The sequence below is a fragment of the Lepidochelys olivacea genome (assembly GCF_965140295.1).
Source record: "Lepidochelys olivacea isolate rLepOli2 genome assembly, chromosome: 14".
NCBI lineage: Eukaryota > Metazoa > Chordata > Testudines > Cheloniidae > Lepidochelys > Lepidochelys olivacea.
The window spans coordinates 8,807,818-8,824,577 of NC_140424.1; the positions used below are offsets into that span (position 1 = coordinate 8,807,818).

The 16,760-nt window shown below is 41.3% G+C and overlaps 1 protein-coding gene across 2 annotated transcripts in view; it reads left to right on the forward strand.

Moving 5' to 3' along the window:
• Positions 1–1,803: 1,803 nt before the first annotated feature.
• Positions 1,804–16,760, forward strand: part of TEX2 (testis expressed 2) — a 119,643-nt gene continuing 104,686 nt past the window's right edge. Inside the window, exon 1 of one of the 2 annotated variants that reach the window (XM_084647109.1) lies at positions 1,804–1,954. The gene's annotated coding sequence lies outside the window, so the exon portion shown is untranslated. The other variant, XM_084647110.1, reaches the window with a different exon arrangement.

A 16,760-nucleotide genomic window follows, 5' to 3' on the forward strand; every position in this document is an offset into this window, starting at 1 on the left:
CATTAAATATACTCGGCTAATGTAGTGATGGAAATATCCTAGTCTACAGGCTCCAGGCTGTTAATCCATCCCTTTTCACAAGCACTAAAATTCACTTGATGTGTAAAGAAAAAGTCTGAATGCTATCTGTATTTGGTTTTGAAATAGTAAAAAATCACTCTTTATGTCAATACTGTGCCTAGCATAATGAGCCCAATCCCTGACTGGGATCTTTAGGTGCTACTGTTATATGATAACAATTAATAATAAGATTTAGAAATGTTCACAGGTGGTCAGTGTATTTTAAAAGACCTTATTAATATTATTAATTAATTATTGCACTAGACAGTTTGAAACTATTGCAATCTGTTTCCATATCCCATTTCAGTTAGTAAATTAAATTTGCCATTTTGACCTAACACTAATAAAGTGACCTAGAGCTTTTCTACACAGGGAAATTTACCAGCATAACTATACTGATATGAGTCACTATAGTTATACTGGTATAACTTCCCATGAGGACACTCTTATTTTAAAAGGAGTGCCTTTCTCTGGTTTAGCTTATGTTGCTTTGGTATAAATGCAATTAACTAAACTGGAAAAAGGCACTCAGTCTGAAATAAGAGTGTTCTCACAGGGAGTTATACTGGAATAACTATAGCAATGTAATTATACCACTATAGTAATGCTGGTAAATTTCACCATGTAGACAAGCCCTAAGTTGTGTTTCTGCTTGCTGACTGCATGATTTAAAGTTTTTAAACAAGACACTAGTGCACAGATCATTTGAACAAATGATCATTCCTACCACAGGTTTCAGAGTAACAGCCGTGTTAGTCTGTATTCGCAAAAAGAAAAGGAGTACTTGTGGCACCTTAGAGACTAACCAATTTATTAGAGCATAAGCTTTTGTGAGCTACAGCTCACTTCCTCAGCTGTAGCTCACGAAAGCTTATGCTCTAATAAATTGGTTAGTCTCTAAGGTGCCACAAGTACTCCTTTTCTTATTCCTCCCACAGTTCAGGATTTGCAAACACTTTCACAGACAGCTGACCGTTCCCTGAACACTTGAGAGTAATGAGAAACTGCAAATTCTGGCAAATCCAGCTTCATACTCTTATATGCAAAAATATCTGAGTTGAATTTTTATTATTGTTTATCATGGTCATGGCTAGGGACCAACCAACATTGGGACTGCATTGTGCACAAACACATAGCAGACAGTTCCTGCCCCAAATTTAACACTTCACCCAAGTCTACAGATGGAGGGGGAAAGCCCTGAAGAGATTAATACATCAGAATAGTCTTTTCTGTGCTATTCTCCCTCCTTTTTCTCTCCCTTTCTCTGTATAGAATTAATTCCCTTCCCTACCAGTCTTTTCCTCTGTCTGTCTGCGGCAATCTGTCCATTCTCAGTTCCTGTGTGGTTACCCCACTACACTGGATCCAAGCTCCCCTCCCCATACACCCCACGACACTGGATCCAAGCCCCCCCCTAGACCTCACTACACTGGATCCAAACTCCTCCCCAAAACACCCCACTACAGTGGATCCAAGCCCCCTTCCCCATACACCCCACTACACTGGATGCAAGCTCCCCTCCCCATACACCACTGGATCCAAGCCCCTCCGCCATACACCCCACTACACTGGATCCAAGCTCCCGCCATATACACCCCACTACACTGGAACACAGCTCCGCTCCCCGCCAGCCCCGCCCATCCACTGGGGCCCCGCGTCCGGCGGGAGTGCCTCGCGCCGTGGCCCCTGTGCCTTTAACCGCCAAGCTAATCGCCGTGGTAGGCCCAGCCCACCGCCAAGCCTGGATTGGCCGCGTCGCGTCAGGCAGCTCTGCCGCCACCCCTCCTTCTGCCGCCGCCGGGGCGCGGGGCTGGCCTGGCAGCGAGGGACCGGGCAGGGCGACGCTGGAGCCACCCACACCCCGGGCAGAGCAGTACCATGAGCCGGCGATAAGGTAGGAGGGGCAGGGCTGGCCCCAGCCCGGGACTGGGCTCTCCACCGTCCTCCTTCCCGCTCCCACCGCTGCAGCCTGCCCGGCGGGAGCGCCTGCTGCAGAGCCCCGGCTGAGGCGCTGGAACCCGGCAGCCTCCGGGACTGGGCGAGGAGGAGACCTTCGGCCTCGGAGGTAGCAGCAGCCTGGCTGGGCCTACGCAGGGGGGGATACGCAGCTGCCCCTGTGGGCAGGGCTGGGCAGGGTATCGCGTGGGGGGGCTCTGGGTAGCAAGGTATTTATTGGGATGACAGGGCGATGACTGGGGTGGCAGGGGGCTCGGCGCCAGGGTGTGTGTTTGGGGGAGTCTGGGTAACTGAGCTTGTATTGGGGCTCTGGGTTCCCCAAGGGTTTAGGGGACTCTGGGTGGAAGGATTTTTTTTTTGGGGTGGGGGGGTCACTGGCTGTCAGGATTGTTGTAAGGATCTGCTCTGGGCTGGGCGTCTGGAGAGCTGACCGTCAAGGGGACTTTAACGTGGTTGAGGTAGGTGGGAGTTGGAGGAGTGACCTTCCCGTCAAAATTCCCCTTTTGCCATGAGGCAGCCTAATCCACCGCTCTAGGTTGTCTGTCCCCTTGTTCCTGTAGGAGACACGCATATTGATTGCAGCAGTGGAGTTGGGAGGAAGGCTGTATCATGTCTGTCTCTGTAGCTTGTAGTAGCTGAAGCTCACAGGTAGCCAGCCTGCGATGCAGGGAACAGCCCTAGCCGCAACAGGAGAGACTACTTGAAGAACAGCCAGTTTTCATCCCGATATAGATTACGTTGGTCTGTACTTAATGGCACGTACGCTGCGTGCCTGTATGCCACAGCTGAAAGCAGACTTAGTGAACGGTGCTTTATCACGTTTTTGTTTTGTTTTCCACTTAATACTAAGCGGGGTTGGGTGGTTGGCTTCGGGTGAGCAATGAGCGGTTCTGGTCAGATATATCAGGATTGCCATTTTTTTTCTATTAGGCTGGATTCTGATCAGTTCAGATTCAGAAGTCAGTGGAGTTATTCCTGATTTACTTGCCAATGTAACTGAAATTGGAATCTGGTCTGATACTCCTATTCAGTGGATATGTAACCTGACAGGAACACTATTTAAATCTTAAAAACTATCCTATCTTAAAAACAAGTTTCCTGGCCTCTACTGTTAATAACACTTCAAATTATCATTGTTGAAACTTGGAACAAATTAATTTACTCTTCAGTATTGATGGGTTTTTTTGTTTTAGTGCTTTACTCGGTTTGTTCAGGAAAAGTAAGCTTTGTCTGTTGTGCCTTCTGGTTCTCCTGAAATTAATTCTCAGTACTGCTCTGTTAGTGTTCTTCCTCCATTGATGTTCAGTGTTTAAATCCCAGGAAATTATTCTAGTTGGCATTAAAATTGGATTTTGCAACTTAAAAAAAAAAAGAAATATAACAAAGTTCCCTCTAAACGTTTGGTCTAAACTTCTTGCCAGTGTATACCTCATCCACAAATGTGTTCTGAACTATGGCTTGGATTCAAAGAGGCCTGCAGGAGCTTGGTGCCCAGCTCCCATTGAAATTCAGTTGAAATTTGAGTGCCTAGCTCTCTTAATAACCTTTGAAAATCCTAATCCATAAAACCTATCTTCCTATTAGAATGCTTTGTCATACTTGTTTGTCTCCAGACATGCCAATTTCACGATCTTTTTTGTGTGGTTTAAAAAAACAAAACAACCACAATGTCACTGGTTTGCTTTATACAATAAGTTATAACATTAACTGGAATTTAGAAAAACTTTATGTACTTTAAAAAGTGAAAATATTTGTGTAACTTCAGATTATTTTTTAAGAGCAATCAAGTACTCACCCTAAAAATAGAGTATTTGAGAAGTATAAGCATTTTAATTTCAGCAGAAGAAAGTAAAATTAAGGTTTTGTGGAATAAAGAAGTCAGCCTTTAAGTGTTTGTTGTGATATGCCATAATATAAGAGGGGGGGTCACGTGTTTTGATTGACTTTAAGACCTTATTCTGCAAGCTGATCCATTTGGGTGACCCCTCAATGGGCTTCTATGGAGGTACAGTGGTCTGAATGGTTCTGATTGGTGGCTTAAATCTGCCTCTTCCTGTCAAGTTAAAAAATCATAGTAGTAGTATTACTTGACTCTTGTCATGGGCTAAGAACTATTCTCATCTGAATCATATAATTAAATTTGACATTTCAGGTGCAAAGTAAACATATGCTTTATCATATATAGAGAATATGGGAGAATATTTAATGAACACTATTAACTACAATAGGTAAAAACAAACTTTTACTACATAATACATACATCTTAGACTATTAAAAATGAATTTTAAAAACACATTAATGATCTTTATTTTTTATTTCTTTTGGATAAAGAAGTCACTTGCACTTCTATTTTATAGTTAGTTTCATATTCAGATTTTTACCATGTCTGTGTTTGAGTTTCAAATGCTACTATAAAATATTTAGTTTTCTCTGCACAACTGTTTAGACAGTTGTGGGGTGATGTAGATAAAAAGATGTAGTGAGTAGGAAGCGAGACAGGTGATATATACCATTATGGGCAGAAATATTTGATATGTTACATGGCAGTAAGGTGGGTTAGGGGCTTTACTGAAATTTGAAGAGAGCAATATGGAACAAATGGAGGGAGGTAGACAGCGAAGAGAACATAACATCAGAAGAAATATGTAGCAACATATTGGTCTACTGAAAAGGGCAATGATTAGGGAAAAGTGTAATTGCGTCCCTTCGTTAGATGTGAATATTTACTGCTCTAGATTTATAAACATTATATGCTAAAAAGCCTTCTGATAATCAATAACTGTGACTCTGTCAATCCATCTGGACTCCACTCATTCAACCCCTTAGGTGAAATCTGGGAAAAGAGGTAAAGTCTTGCTGCAAGCCCAGAAAGCCAACAACTTTGAGCTGTGTGAGACGTACCGAGGACCGGTTGTGAGCCCAGTAACGAGCCAGCATAGAGGAAGATAGTCTCTGCCCCAATGTGTTTAAAGTGGTGCGTGTGAGATTTAGAATGCAGACATATCCTACAGAGATTGAAGGACCAAACTTCATTCTGTCATAGTCCTTAATATGATACAGGTAGGTAAAAATGGAACTGAGACCTAGTGGGATTTTAAATATGATGGAATAGTTGGAGGAGCAGGCCTGGGGAGGGAGGAGAAACAAAATTAGTTTATTATTGAGGCATAGTTTAGTGGTTACAAGACTGGGAGTCAGGAGATGTGGATTCTGCTTTTGGCCCTGCTGCCCAGGATCACTATTGAGTTTGCAAGTCACTCAAATCTCAGCACCTCCATTTTCCCACAGATGAAATAATGATGGTTGTTTGCCGGCTTAATTAGTGAATGCCTCTCAAGGATATCAGAGTGCTTGAGCGGAAGATGGTATGATCCAAAACACATTTTTCTTCTTAAAAGCTGTACAGCATCACGTGGTGCTTCAGGCAGGACAGTATATTGATGGGAAAGGTGAATAGGGTAATGTAGGAGTATAGAGGTACAATAAAAATAACTTAGTTCAGTGACACCCCTTGTATTTATACACTGTTCTAGGAGGGACTGATTTCTACTTTGCGTATTCAGCAGGAAAGACAAGACTAAAGGATGGAAATGCAGAAGGATTTTATGGAAACTGTTAGGAAGGAGCTGAATATAGTGCAGGTCAGGAGTGTTAGGATTTGTAATTCAGAGGGCAGATGAAGGAAGTAAGAGGGCAGGGTTGGCTCTAGCCCTATAGGTAGTGAGAGACTCTTCCATCTAAGGAAAGGGGTCCCTATGAAAGTCTAAACCTTGATCTAGTATAACTCTTAATAGTGTTTGGCGATCCCAGACTTGCAACTCTGTATGTTCAGCTGACCTTATTCATGTTGCCACCACTTGGATATAAAATGCAAAATGACAGTGTTGTGATGGAGAAATGACAGCTGTAAATTTAGCTCCTTTGATATTTATATGGCGCTAATCATAGGCCTTAATCTATCTGGCCTTTTCAGATTTAAAATTTTCAGCTGCATATTAAACCTGTGGTTTCTTCTGCTTAAACTTTCACTTATGCCCCCTGAAAACGGTCACTTGATTTGATCGCTTCAGTTTTACACTCTCTCTCTATTACTTTGTGTGTGCAAACAGGAAATTACATTAATAAGCACCTTTGATCCTGTAACATTTATATGTACCTAAACCTGGCTCCATTGAGATGTTGGCATCTCTGGAGTGGAGAGTGCAATAATCTCTGAAATGACAAAGAATACTTTTAACACTTGTTTTTAAGACTTTAGTAGAAAAATCCCACATTTAATAAATCACCTAATATTAACTACCTCAGTAGGATGTAATGATTAGTTAGCTCTCTTGGAATTTGAGTCTGGTTTTGTACCATCCAGCTGCTTCAAACAAACCTGCATTTTAGACTTGTTTAGCTATCTGTCTCGTCACTGTATTGTACATGTTTTCCTCCTTCCTTTCTACATTTATATTAGTTTTTATTGGGTAACAAAGAAATATCAAATTGATTAAGTGATGCTGTGTTTGTTGACTACAGTAGCTTGCTTATTGAGAGCAATAGGATTGACTTTCCACCACGTGACTGTAGAACAGAATTAACTATTTCAGTTTTCAGACAGAGAGGTAAACATGAGAACTTTCAAGTATTTATATAATAAAGACCAATTTATTTGAGCATAAGCTTCGGTGAGCTACAGCTCGCTTCATCGGATGCATCTGAATGTATCCGATGAAGTGAGCTGTAGCTCACGAAAGCTTATGCTCAAATAAATTGGTTAGTCTCTAAGGTGCCACAAGTACTCCTTTTCTTTTTGTGAATACAGACTAACATGGCTGCTACTCTGAACCCTGTCATGATAAAGACCCTGATTCAGGAAAGTGCTGAAGTCGGACTGAACTTATTCCCTTGTTTTCGTGGAAGCCTCTGCCATTAACGTAGTACAGTCAATAGGTTTAAAGCAGAGGATTTATCTCTATAATTAGATATTCTGACAACCCAAAAGAATGCTGGTTTAAAGTGAAGCTCTTATCAGTAAAGTTAGGAAACTTTTTTTTTTTTTTTTGGATTATATTGGTTAAGATCCCATTCCAGTTTAAGACTGTGGCATAGTGGTTAGACTGGGAATGGGAACATTTTGAAGGTCAGAGGAGCCCAAGTTACTTAATCTTTGTATGCCTTAGCTTGTTCATGGCAATAATAATACATGGAATGTTGTGATACTTAACTTTATCTGCTTGTGATCCTTAAATCAAAGCTGCTAGAGAAACCACCACAGGTTTTTTTTACCCTCCCCCTCTCCATATATTTGATTTAAAACAGGAGTTAGCAACTTTCCGTGTCCTTATATGCCTCTTTTTCTAAATCCCTTGTTCTTAGAATAGAGTTGAAAGCAAATGGGGCAACATCTTGCATACTGTAAATATGTGATGGAATGAAGCTCTTGGATAGCCAGGAGCGAGGGAAAGAGAGTGATTGTCAGGATGGGCTGTCAGTCACCCGAGAGATGGAAGAAACTTTCCCTTCTCTGCAAAGATTTTTTTTTTTGCTTTTCAATATAAACATCACAATATTAAATGCTAACTGTAAGTTCATAATGCTAATTTTTTCCCTATGTTACAGATGGTGATATACCTATGCAAAAATTTTTTAGTTACTTTAATATTTAACAATAAAATCAAACTAGCAAAAATTTTTATTGTCTGGCAGGTGAAAGTAATTACTGGAGGTTATGTTTAAGTTCTCCCAGAAGAGCCAAAACCATATTGCAGTCTCTGACACAGAGCTACTTTATGTTAGCATTGAGTTCCAATAAATTCTGAGCATTCTAATGCTGCAAAAATTTTGTGAGAAAATCGAAGTATGTCTGGCATGGTATATCAGATCATTTTCATAGTACCATATTTACATGTCTAATTGTTTAGTGAAATAATTAAGGTGTGTCTTCTTCCTCTTCAGTTTGGTGCTGTAGAGTGAGGCTGTTAGAGGCTAACAGCTGAATTTTCCAAAAGTGTCTGCGTGTATTGGGTGTCTAATCTGATGCTTTGTGGTCTCCTTTTAACAGTTACTTAGCATGTGAACTCCCATTTACTTTAATTGGAGTTGTTTGTGATCAGCACCCTTGAAAATGAAGTCCAAGTGTCCCAGGTTGGGTGCCCAAAACTTGAGATACCCAAGGTCAGAGGTTGCTTTTGAAAAATGTCTCAAATGGATTATTGCTGGACCATATTCAGTCTTCTCCCAACCAGAAGATACTGAAAAGTCTGAAATAGAGCAGAAAATTCTTTGAGAACAAAATGCGGCTGGAAGGTTGAACAGTTTCTTGTGAAGTCATGAACAGGGCCAGTCTTGCATGTAGTTTGGCAGAGATGGTCCCTAACCTGCAGAGTTGAGATCTAAACTTATGCAAGTCTGGTGGTAGTCAGATCAGATCTAGAGGTCTGGTTTGAGTTTGTCATTCCTACCTTGGAGGAAGTAGGAGAATAAGACTGGAAAAGAGGGCAATTTAATCCCCAATTTCTTCCCCTCCTGGATCTCCCAACTCCCATCCCTATCTGTTAACTACAAGACCATTCTTTCTCTCTATTGCACCTTAATTCTTTTAAAATATTGTTTGTTGCGAAAACAATACAGGCTACTATACTACTCTCTGGGTCAGTGTTTTAGATGAGAAGAGGTGACTCTGAAGGATAGATAATAAAATATAACAAACATTGGCATTTTTCCCTTAAAGCCCAGAAGGGTGGTATAGATCAGAGGTTCTCAAAATTAATTGCACCATGACCCCCTTCTGACAACAAAAATGATTACAGGACCCCAGGAAGGGGGACCGAAGCCTGAGCCCGCCCAAGTCCTGCCACCTGGGGGCATGGAAAGCAAAGCCAAAGCCCCACTGCCCCAGGTCGAGGGGCCAAAGCCCAAGGGCTTCAGCCTCAGGCAGAGGGCCTGTAACCTGAAGCCCTCAGGCTTGGGCTTTGTCCCTGGGCTCCAACAAGTCTAAGCCAGCCCTGATGACCCCATTAGAATGGGATCATGATGCACTTTGGGGTCCTGACCCACAGTTTGAGAACCGCTGGTGTAGATTAATAGTTTTCATGAACTGGGTTTGTTTGACCTCATTCTACCATCCACTGTCAGTATGGTATGGCTACTGACGGACTCTTTGCCACTCTTCTACCATATTATCATCACCATCCCCAGTGGTGTCAATTAGGTTTTCACCATCACTATTGGGGGTTCTGTTTGTCCAGCCAAGGCAGGATTATTCCCATGGCACTTAAGAAACTGGGCAAGGAAACTGTTGTAAATTTGAGGCCATCCCAAGATGGGCATGGGTCAAGTTTAAGAGAGTTTGTAAAAAGACCTGAAAATGTCTACTGTGCTTAGGAATTGCACATAAATCTGCTAAAGGGTCCACTTCATAGTTAGGGCCCTACCAAATTCATGGTCCATTTTGGTCAATTTCATGATTTCGGCGTCAGGGTGTTGTAATTGTAGAGGTCTTGACCCAAAAAGGAGTTGTAGGAGGGTCGCAAGATTGTTGCCGGGGGGTTGTGGTACTGCTACCCTTACTTCTGTGCTGCTGCTGGTGGCGGCTGCCTGCAGAGCTGGGCAGCTGGAGAGTGGTGGCTACTGGCCAGGAGCCAAGTTTTGAAGGCAGAGCTGCCACCAGCAGCATGCAGAAGTAAGGATATCATGGTATGGTATTGCCCCCCTAACTGCTTTGCTGCTGCCTGCAGAGCTGGGCGCTTAGTCAACAACTGCCGCTCTCCAGCCGCCCAGCTCTGAAGGCAGCAGCACAGAAGTAAGGGTGGCCTGGTATGGTATTGCCACCCTTACTTCTGTGCTGCTGCTGGCAGGGCACCGCCTTCAGAGTTGGGCGCCTGGCCAACAGCTGCTGCTCTCTGGCCACCCAGCTCTGAAGGCAGTGCAGAAGTAAGGGTGGTAATACCATGACTCCCCTAAAATAACCTTGGGGCCCCCCATAACTCCCTTTTGGGTCAGGACCCCCAGTTTGAGAAACACTGGTCTCCTCTGTGAAATCTGCGTAGTGTAGGGTAAAAGTACACAAAAGACCAAATTTCACGATCGGTGATGCGTTTTTCATGGCTTTGAATTTGATAGGGCCCTATTCATAGTGCTAAATAATTCTCAGTGCCAAGGTTTAGTGGCTGCAGAGGACTAAGAGTCAAGATAACTAGGATCTATTTTAGGCTTATCTCCAGAGTTGGGGCAAGTTTCCTTAGTTTAAATTATGATTCACACCCTCTTGGCAGAATTGTTGAGATCTGATTCATGTTTGTGAAGTGCTTTGAAATTGTACTTCTAGCCCCTTCCATCCAAAGTACTATTACTTTAATAAATGTAGCCTATCATTCATGATCTGAAATGAACTCATGGTGTGAAATTAATAATGTAATGCAATAATGTAGTTTTTGTTCTGTTATGATTCAGAAATGGGAATTAATGTTGGGGAATTAAAAAGTCTGTTTTGGCGACCGGATGGAAGAATTATGCTTTGCGGGAAAAGATACTTACATCCTTGGAATGGTGCTAATTTGATAAAAGAATATTTCATATGTAATACTGAAACCAGATAGCATGAAGGTTGCAAGCTGGGTTTGGATTTACTCCTTTTTCACCCTTTTCTGCCTAGGATTTGCAGTTTATAATATATATGATTGTCCACTCTTTAGAAACCCCTCTGAACACCAAAACATATCTCTGTGATTTAAAGACTGAAGAATTCATCCTCTGGCTGAGATCTAAAGCCAAGGTCCAGGCAATTGAGTTCTTTTAAAAACAAAACAATACAAAAGCCTCCAAACAAAACAAAAACACACTCCACTGCCACCATACGAACTTTCTTTTAAGTGGAGCACTTCTAGCCCACAATGGCCTGGCCACATTCCAGGTCAGGTAATTCCATTTTGCCTCCTTAATGTCCCCCTGCAATTTCAACTGACTGGTGTTCTTCACTTTCTGTCCCAACCCTGTTGCATGGTGTTGCTTGTGTTTCACCTCAGGGGTAAATGCATTTCAGTGGTGGATGTAATGATCCTTATGTATCTCTTGCTGTCTTCATAGCTGGGTTGTTAGACCTGATAAGTTAATCTTTGTAAAGAGCTTTGCAGTTCTTACACTGAATTTCCATAGCTCTTTGGCTGTCCTTTTCGCTTTTTTTTTTTTTTTACTTTATGACTTCATGGCTACATTGAAATATTTAAAAAAAATGGGGATGAAAGGGAAATAGTCCTATGATTGAATATTAATCCTTTGACTGTGAGTTGAATAAAATGTTTATTAATAAAAGTTTCATTGTGTCTTTTAGAACACAATGAAGAACATCCAGAACAAATACCATAACTGTCCCTGCAATACCATTATACTATATTTTATGAATATATATTAAAACAGTGCAGCTATTGTATTCATAATTTCCAAAGCATCACAAGAAAGATACTTAGAGGAAAAGGACTAGCTCTGCGTGCGAAGTGATTATCATTTATAGCTCATTGCTTTTTGGTGACAATAGGCCTAGTTCTGCAGGGTGGTCAGTGTCTCATAAGATGTTATAAGCACGCTAACGTACCATGCAGAGCAATTCTTTGGATCGGGGCCATATAGATTAATTGTCTGAAAATACTAATTTTTAAAATGCCACAGTTATAAGAGCAGAAACAGTATTTAACTGTAAGAACTTCTGTTATTTCTGCCATCCTATGCCTTTAAAATGTGCAGAGCTAAATTAATACTTAAGAAACAACAACCCCTACAAATCTGTGCTCCTCTGAGATACTATATGCCAACTTTCAGCCTGGGGCAGACCTTTTTTTGTTTGTTTGTTTTTTAAATGGCCAAGTTATACAACTCCGGATCTGGGCTTGTAATGGAAATGCCAACAGATGCTTAACTGTAGGAATGTTAACTGTGAGTAAACCCCTGTATCTTGAATGCTACTTACTTTACTTCTGACCAGTGACCTTGCCTTTTATTCTCTCCTTGGTGCTTCTTTTTTACTTCTTCTTGTGACTAGATTTCATAGTGATTATAATTAGTGAATATATTGCGTGTGATTTGACAGCCCTGTCAAGTGCTCTGGTACCCATTCTGTAGATGAACATGGGTAGTGGCACTGCAACCTTTCTTTCCACACCTTCTAGGCAAAATGCCTATTGGTGACCTAGCAAGGCCACTTTTAGGAGTGAGTTCAGTCTGCATGGTCCATTCACATCTCATGGTATTGAAGAGGCAATGAAGGACTGATGTCAGTTGTGGTCACTATCTACTAAGAACTGTATAGAAACTTAGTTATTATATTTTGGATGGCTGTTCCATCGCCTACACTACACTTTTAGTCACTATTGACTTGTGATGGATATGAGGTGAAAGTTACTGTATTCCATGAGCAGTCTCCCCTCCCCCTAAAAAAAAAAGGGGGGGGTGGGGGGAGCTGTTCACTTCCCTTTTATATCTTCTTGTTTTGTTGGAAATGGGACTTTGTGAAAGAGACATGAGAATGCATGGATGACATCCTCAGCTGTCAGTCAGTGCTGCTGTGTTATCTGGTGCTGCAAGGCAACTGTTGGTGCCACCTGTGCACAACCCCCTCCTTCCTGCCCCCCCCCCCCGGTGCACAGTTTGGCTCAGCAATTAATAGTCTTGTAGAAACAGCCACACACCTGGTGCATAGAGATGTATGAGTGGATAGTTTTAACAGCACATCTATCAAATAGAGTAATTTTTATGAGCTCTACATTAGAACATTTTATGGTAGATTGCATGCATGGCAATATGTATCAAAGTCTGAATGACCAGCATAATATACATAGGGTAATTGAACAAGGCAGGATGTAGATCTAAGACAATTATTTTATATTGCCCTTGGAGTCCATCTGGTGGCTTTTGCTGTTTAACTTATTGCCAGGCAAATCAAGACATTAAAGCAGTACTGAGAAAGAGTTAGTTGTTTTATTACATAGTATTTCTACTGGGGGTAGGGGAAGAAAATCAGTGGGATGTATTAGTTCGGATGGAAGCTATCAAGTAGCTGAGGCCCTAGGTTTGACCCAGTTTCTTGTAATACTGATTATTTTCCTGCACTGTAGATCTGCATGGCACTTTACAGGCAGATGTATGAGTGGTCTTCTCTTACATAGTCCTGAGTGCCAAATGTGCCGCTAACTTGAATGAGAGTTGAAGGGCTCAGTACTTCTCAGGATTGGACCCAAGGTGCCTGCCAATGAGTGAATGTGGCAAATCATATGAGTAAGGACTGTTGGTGCAAGTAAGGCTTTGCAGGTTCAGTCTCAAATTAGACTAGTTATAAAATATTGTCCGTGAAGGGGAAACAGGGAACTTGCATACATGGTAGCTGATCTTAAATAGTAGAACAGTGATTTTAATACATTATTGTACTGTGACTTCTGCAGACAAACAGGGAAGTAGGATACATATTCCCAGCTACCCTCTTTTATTTTCAACTGTATAGTTGTTCACTATTAGTTCATGGAGACTGTTAGGCTGATTAACATTTGCAAAATGAAATCTGCCTACAAGTTTTACAGCTCCATATGTAGCCAGTCAGAATTCAGAATATGAGCATCTTCTTAATGTAGCAGCCTAGAGGAGTGATTTGATTTGCGAGGATTGGACAGTAGCTCTCTATGCTGGCTGAGGTCCATTTTCTAGTAAAATAAGGGGATCTAGATCTGTTTCACTATATGTTTGTACCTTACATGTATTTGACTGGAGTTATGACATACAGTGGAAAACAATTGCCCTCTGAGTTGAGGGAGGAGGTAGTATGTGCATAAAATGGTTGGCTATGTAGCTCCAAGCATTATTGCCCATTGGAAGCCACCTCTTCACCTGAAGGGCAAGAGTACATTTGGTGAGTGCTGAAAACTCCAGTAAGAATCTAATTTATTTAAACCCTTCAGTGAGCTTTGTTTTTAATTTTAGCTTTAACTTCTTGACTCTGCTTGTATTGGAGAAGACCCATGCTGAGATGGATCATGTAGCTGAGAGAAGAGGGCAACAGTTGCAGGAAAGAAAACATAGCTTCCCCTCTCCTTACCATTGCAATTTTCTTCTTGGAGCTGCTGTAATTGCTTATGGTGTGAAACTCCACTCAGGATGTCACCAGTGCTCTGGCCATTGAGAAAGGGGAGCGGTGGGAGGGTTTTACGAGTCCAACAATAATTATCATCTTGACTATGAGGATTTCTGCCAGTCAGGTCATGAGCAATAGTGCCTGCTGGTCTTTCATAATTTGAACCTATTTATTCCAAGTGGATAGCAAAGCTGCATTTGTTCAGTCCTTCAAATGCATATAGCTAGCTGCTGTGGTTTATTGTGTTGATTGTATTAAAATCTTGTGCTGCACTCTCAGTTCCAGTTGATTTCAGTGGGAGCTGAGCCTGCTCAGCACCTGGTAGATACTCTATAATCAGCCTTCACCATGTTGCCTTTTCAATAAACATGCAGTATACAAAAATGTTTTTGGAAATAGAAGTTATTATGCAAGTGCCCTAGCCTATCATTGAACTGTAATATCTCCTAGTATAACTCACTGTCCTAAGGCTATTAACCCACACCTTGCTTAAAACATGAAGTTAAGGCACACAAACGGAACACAGAAATTCATACCAGCTCCAACTATTGGTCCATCTTGTCTAGTATCCTGTCTTTGACAGGGCCAGCATCTTTCTTTAGAGGAAGGTGCACGAAACCTGTAGTGGAATAATCTGCCCCTAGGAAAGTTTCTTGCCAATTCCTGTTGGCTAGCAGTTGGTTTATACCCTGAAACATTTGGTTTTTATTTGCATTTTTTTAAAAATTGCTATCTACCATAAATGTGGATGTTCTTTTATCTATATGCGTCCAAACCTTCTCTGAATCCTACTGAGCTCTTGGCCTCAATCCTGTCTAGTGACAAGGAGTTCCATGGGCTAATTATGCACTGTGTAAAAAAAAAAAAAAAAAGCACTGTCTTTGTAATGACTCCAGTTGTTACGGTTGTTTCAGCCCTGTGCTCTTTGGTTTCTCAGTGGTGTCTCTTAAGAGTGGAGCCCACGGTCTCTTTAGTCCACAGAGTGCTTGCACCACTCTTTTTTATATACAAGATTCTCTCCCAAAAGTATTAGACAGTACTAATGTTTTATTTTGATTTCAGCATAAAAAAGATTCCTATCTCAGAATTAATAAAACAAATAACTATGGAATATGGGCAGATTATTGAAACAAAATAGACTTAATACTAAGATACAAAAGAAAAACACTGACAGTAAATGAAAGGAGTTTCACATTAGTCCCGTTACTTGGGGCCCAATGGAGGAATGCTAAAACTAGCTAGCAAACAAACATTGTACAAGGCATATTGATAATAGTGGATGAAAACTACTTTTTCTTTGTCTCTGATAGTTTGCTACCACTTCTGCCACCTTACTTAGGATACTAGGGTGGGGGTTGGGGGAAGGTGTTAAAGATCATGTATTTTCTTGGTTCATAAGGAAGAAACGATATCATTTTCTGGGTGACAGGCAGGGCAGCAGTTTTTCATGAATAAGCATTGTTTCTGAACTTCAACATCCCACCCCATTTGCTGATAGTGGAGAGTGCTTGACAATAGAGGACTTTAATCTTCAGGCAAAGTAAGTACTGAAGACCGGTTCAATATCTACTGGTTCCCCTGAGCTTCCTCTTCAGCACCTTGTCTTCTCCACAAGTGTGAACTACAAAACTGCAGGTAACTAACCACTTTGTAACATTAAAAATGCTCAACAGCACAATTAAAAACAGGATCTCTCTACGGGCACTCCTTATTGTTGCTAATCACAACATATAGTTTTAAGACAGGAATTACTTTTTAAAAAAAAAAAATCTAATTCCTGTCTTAAAACTATATGTTGTGATTAGCAACAATGAGTGCCCGTAGAGAGATCCTGTTTTTAATTGTGCTGTTGAGCATTTTTAATGTTACAAAGTGGTTAGTTACCTGTAGTTTTGAGTTTTATATATCTTTGCGAGTTTATAGTAATCTAGTCTGAGAATTTTATGTTCCACATTTTGAATTAAAAACTAAAGGAACATTACTTGGAAATAGATATATTGTTTAAGAGTAAAACATTAATGATTTGCTACTGGGTTATATTTAAAGGCCAGTGCTTGCAAACCCTTACTCTTGTGAGTAATCCTCAGACAAGAAGGCCCACTGATGGACCTCTTTGATCCTTGTTGCATGACTGACTGCAAGTTTTGCATAAGAATGGGCTTGGAAGATCTAGCCTACATTAAGAAACTTGGGGTTTGTCTACACTGGCACTTTGTTGGCAAAACTTTTGTCATTCTGGGGTGTTAACGCCTCCCGCCCCCCCCCCCCGAATGAGCGCTTTGTCAGCAGGATTCAGAGTAGCAGCCATGTTAGCCTGTATCCGCAAAAAGAAAAGGAGTACTTGTGGCACCTTAGAGACTAACAAATAAATTTGTTAGTCTCTAAGGTGCCACAAGTACTCCTTTTTTTTTTTTTTTTTTGGTCAGCAGGAGTACCTCTCCTGCTGACAAAGCCGCTGCTGCTTGTGTGGGGTGGAAATTTTTTGTCAGCAGGAGAGCTCTCTCCTGCTGAGAAATAGCAGCTACACTGCGTGCCTTTTAGCAGCATGGCTGTAGCGGCACAGCCGTTGCTGAAAGCCTCAGAGTGTACCATAGCCTCAGACTTTCTAGCACAGCTGGAGGGATACAGCTGCATGATTATACACTTC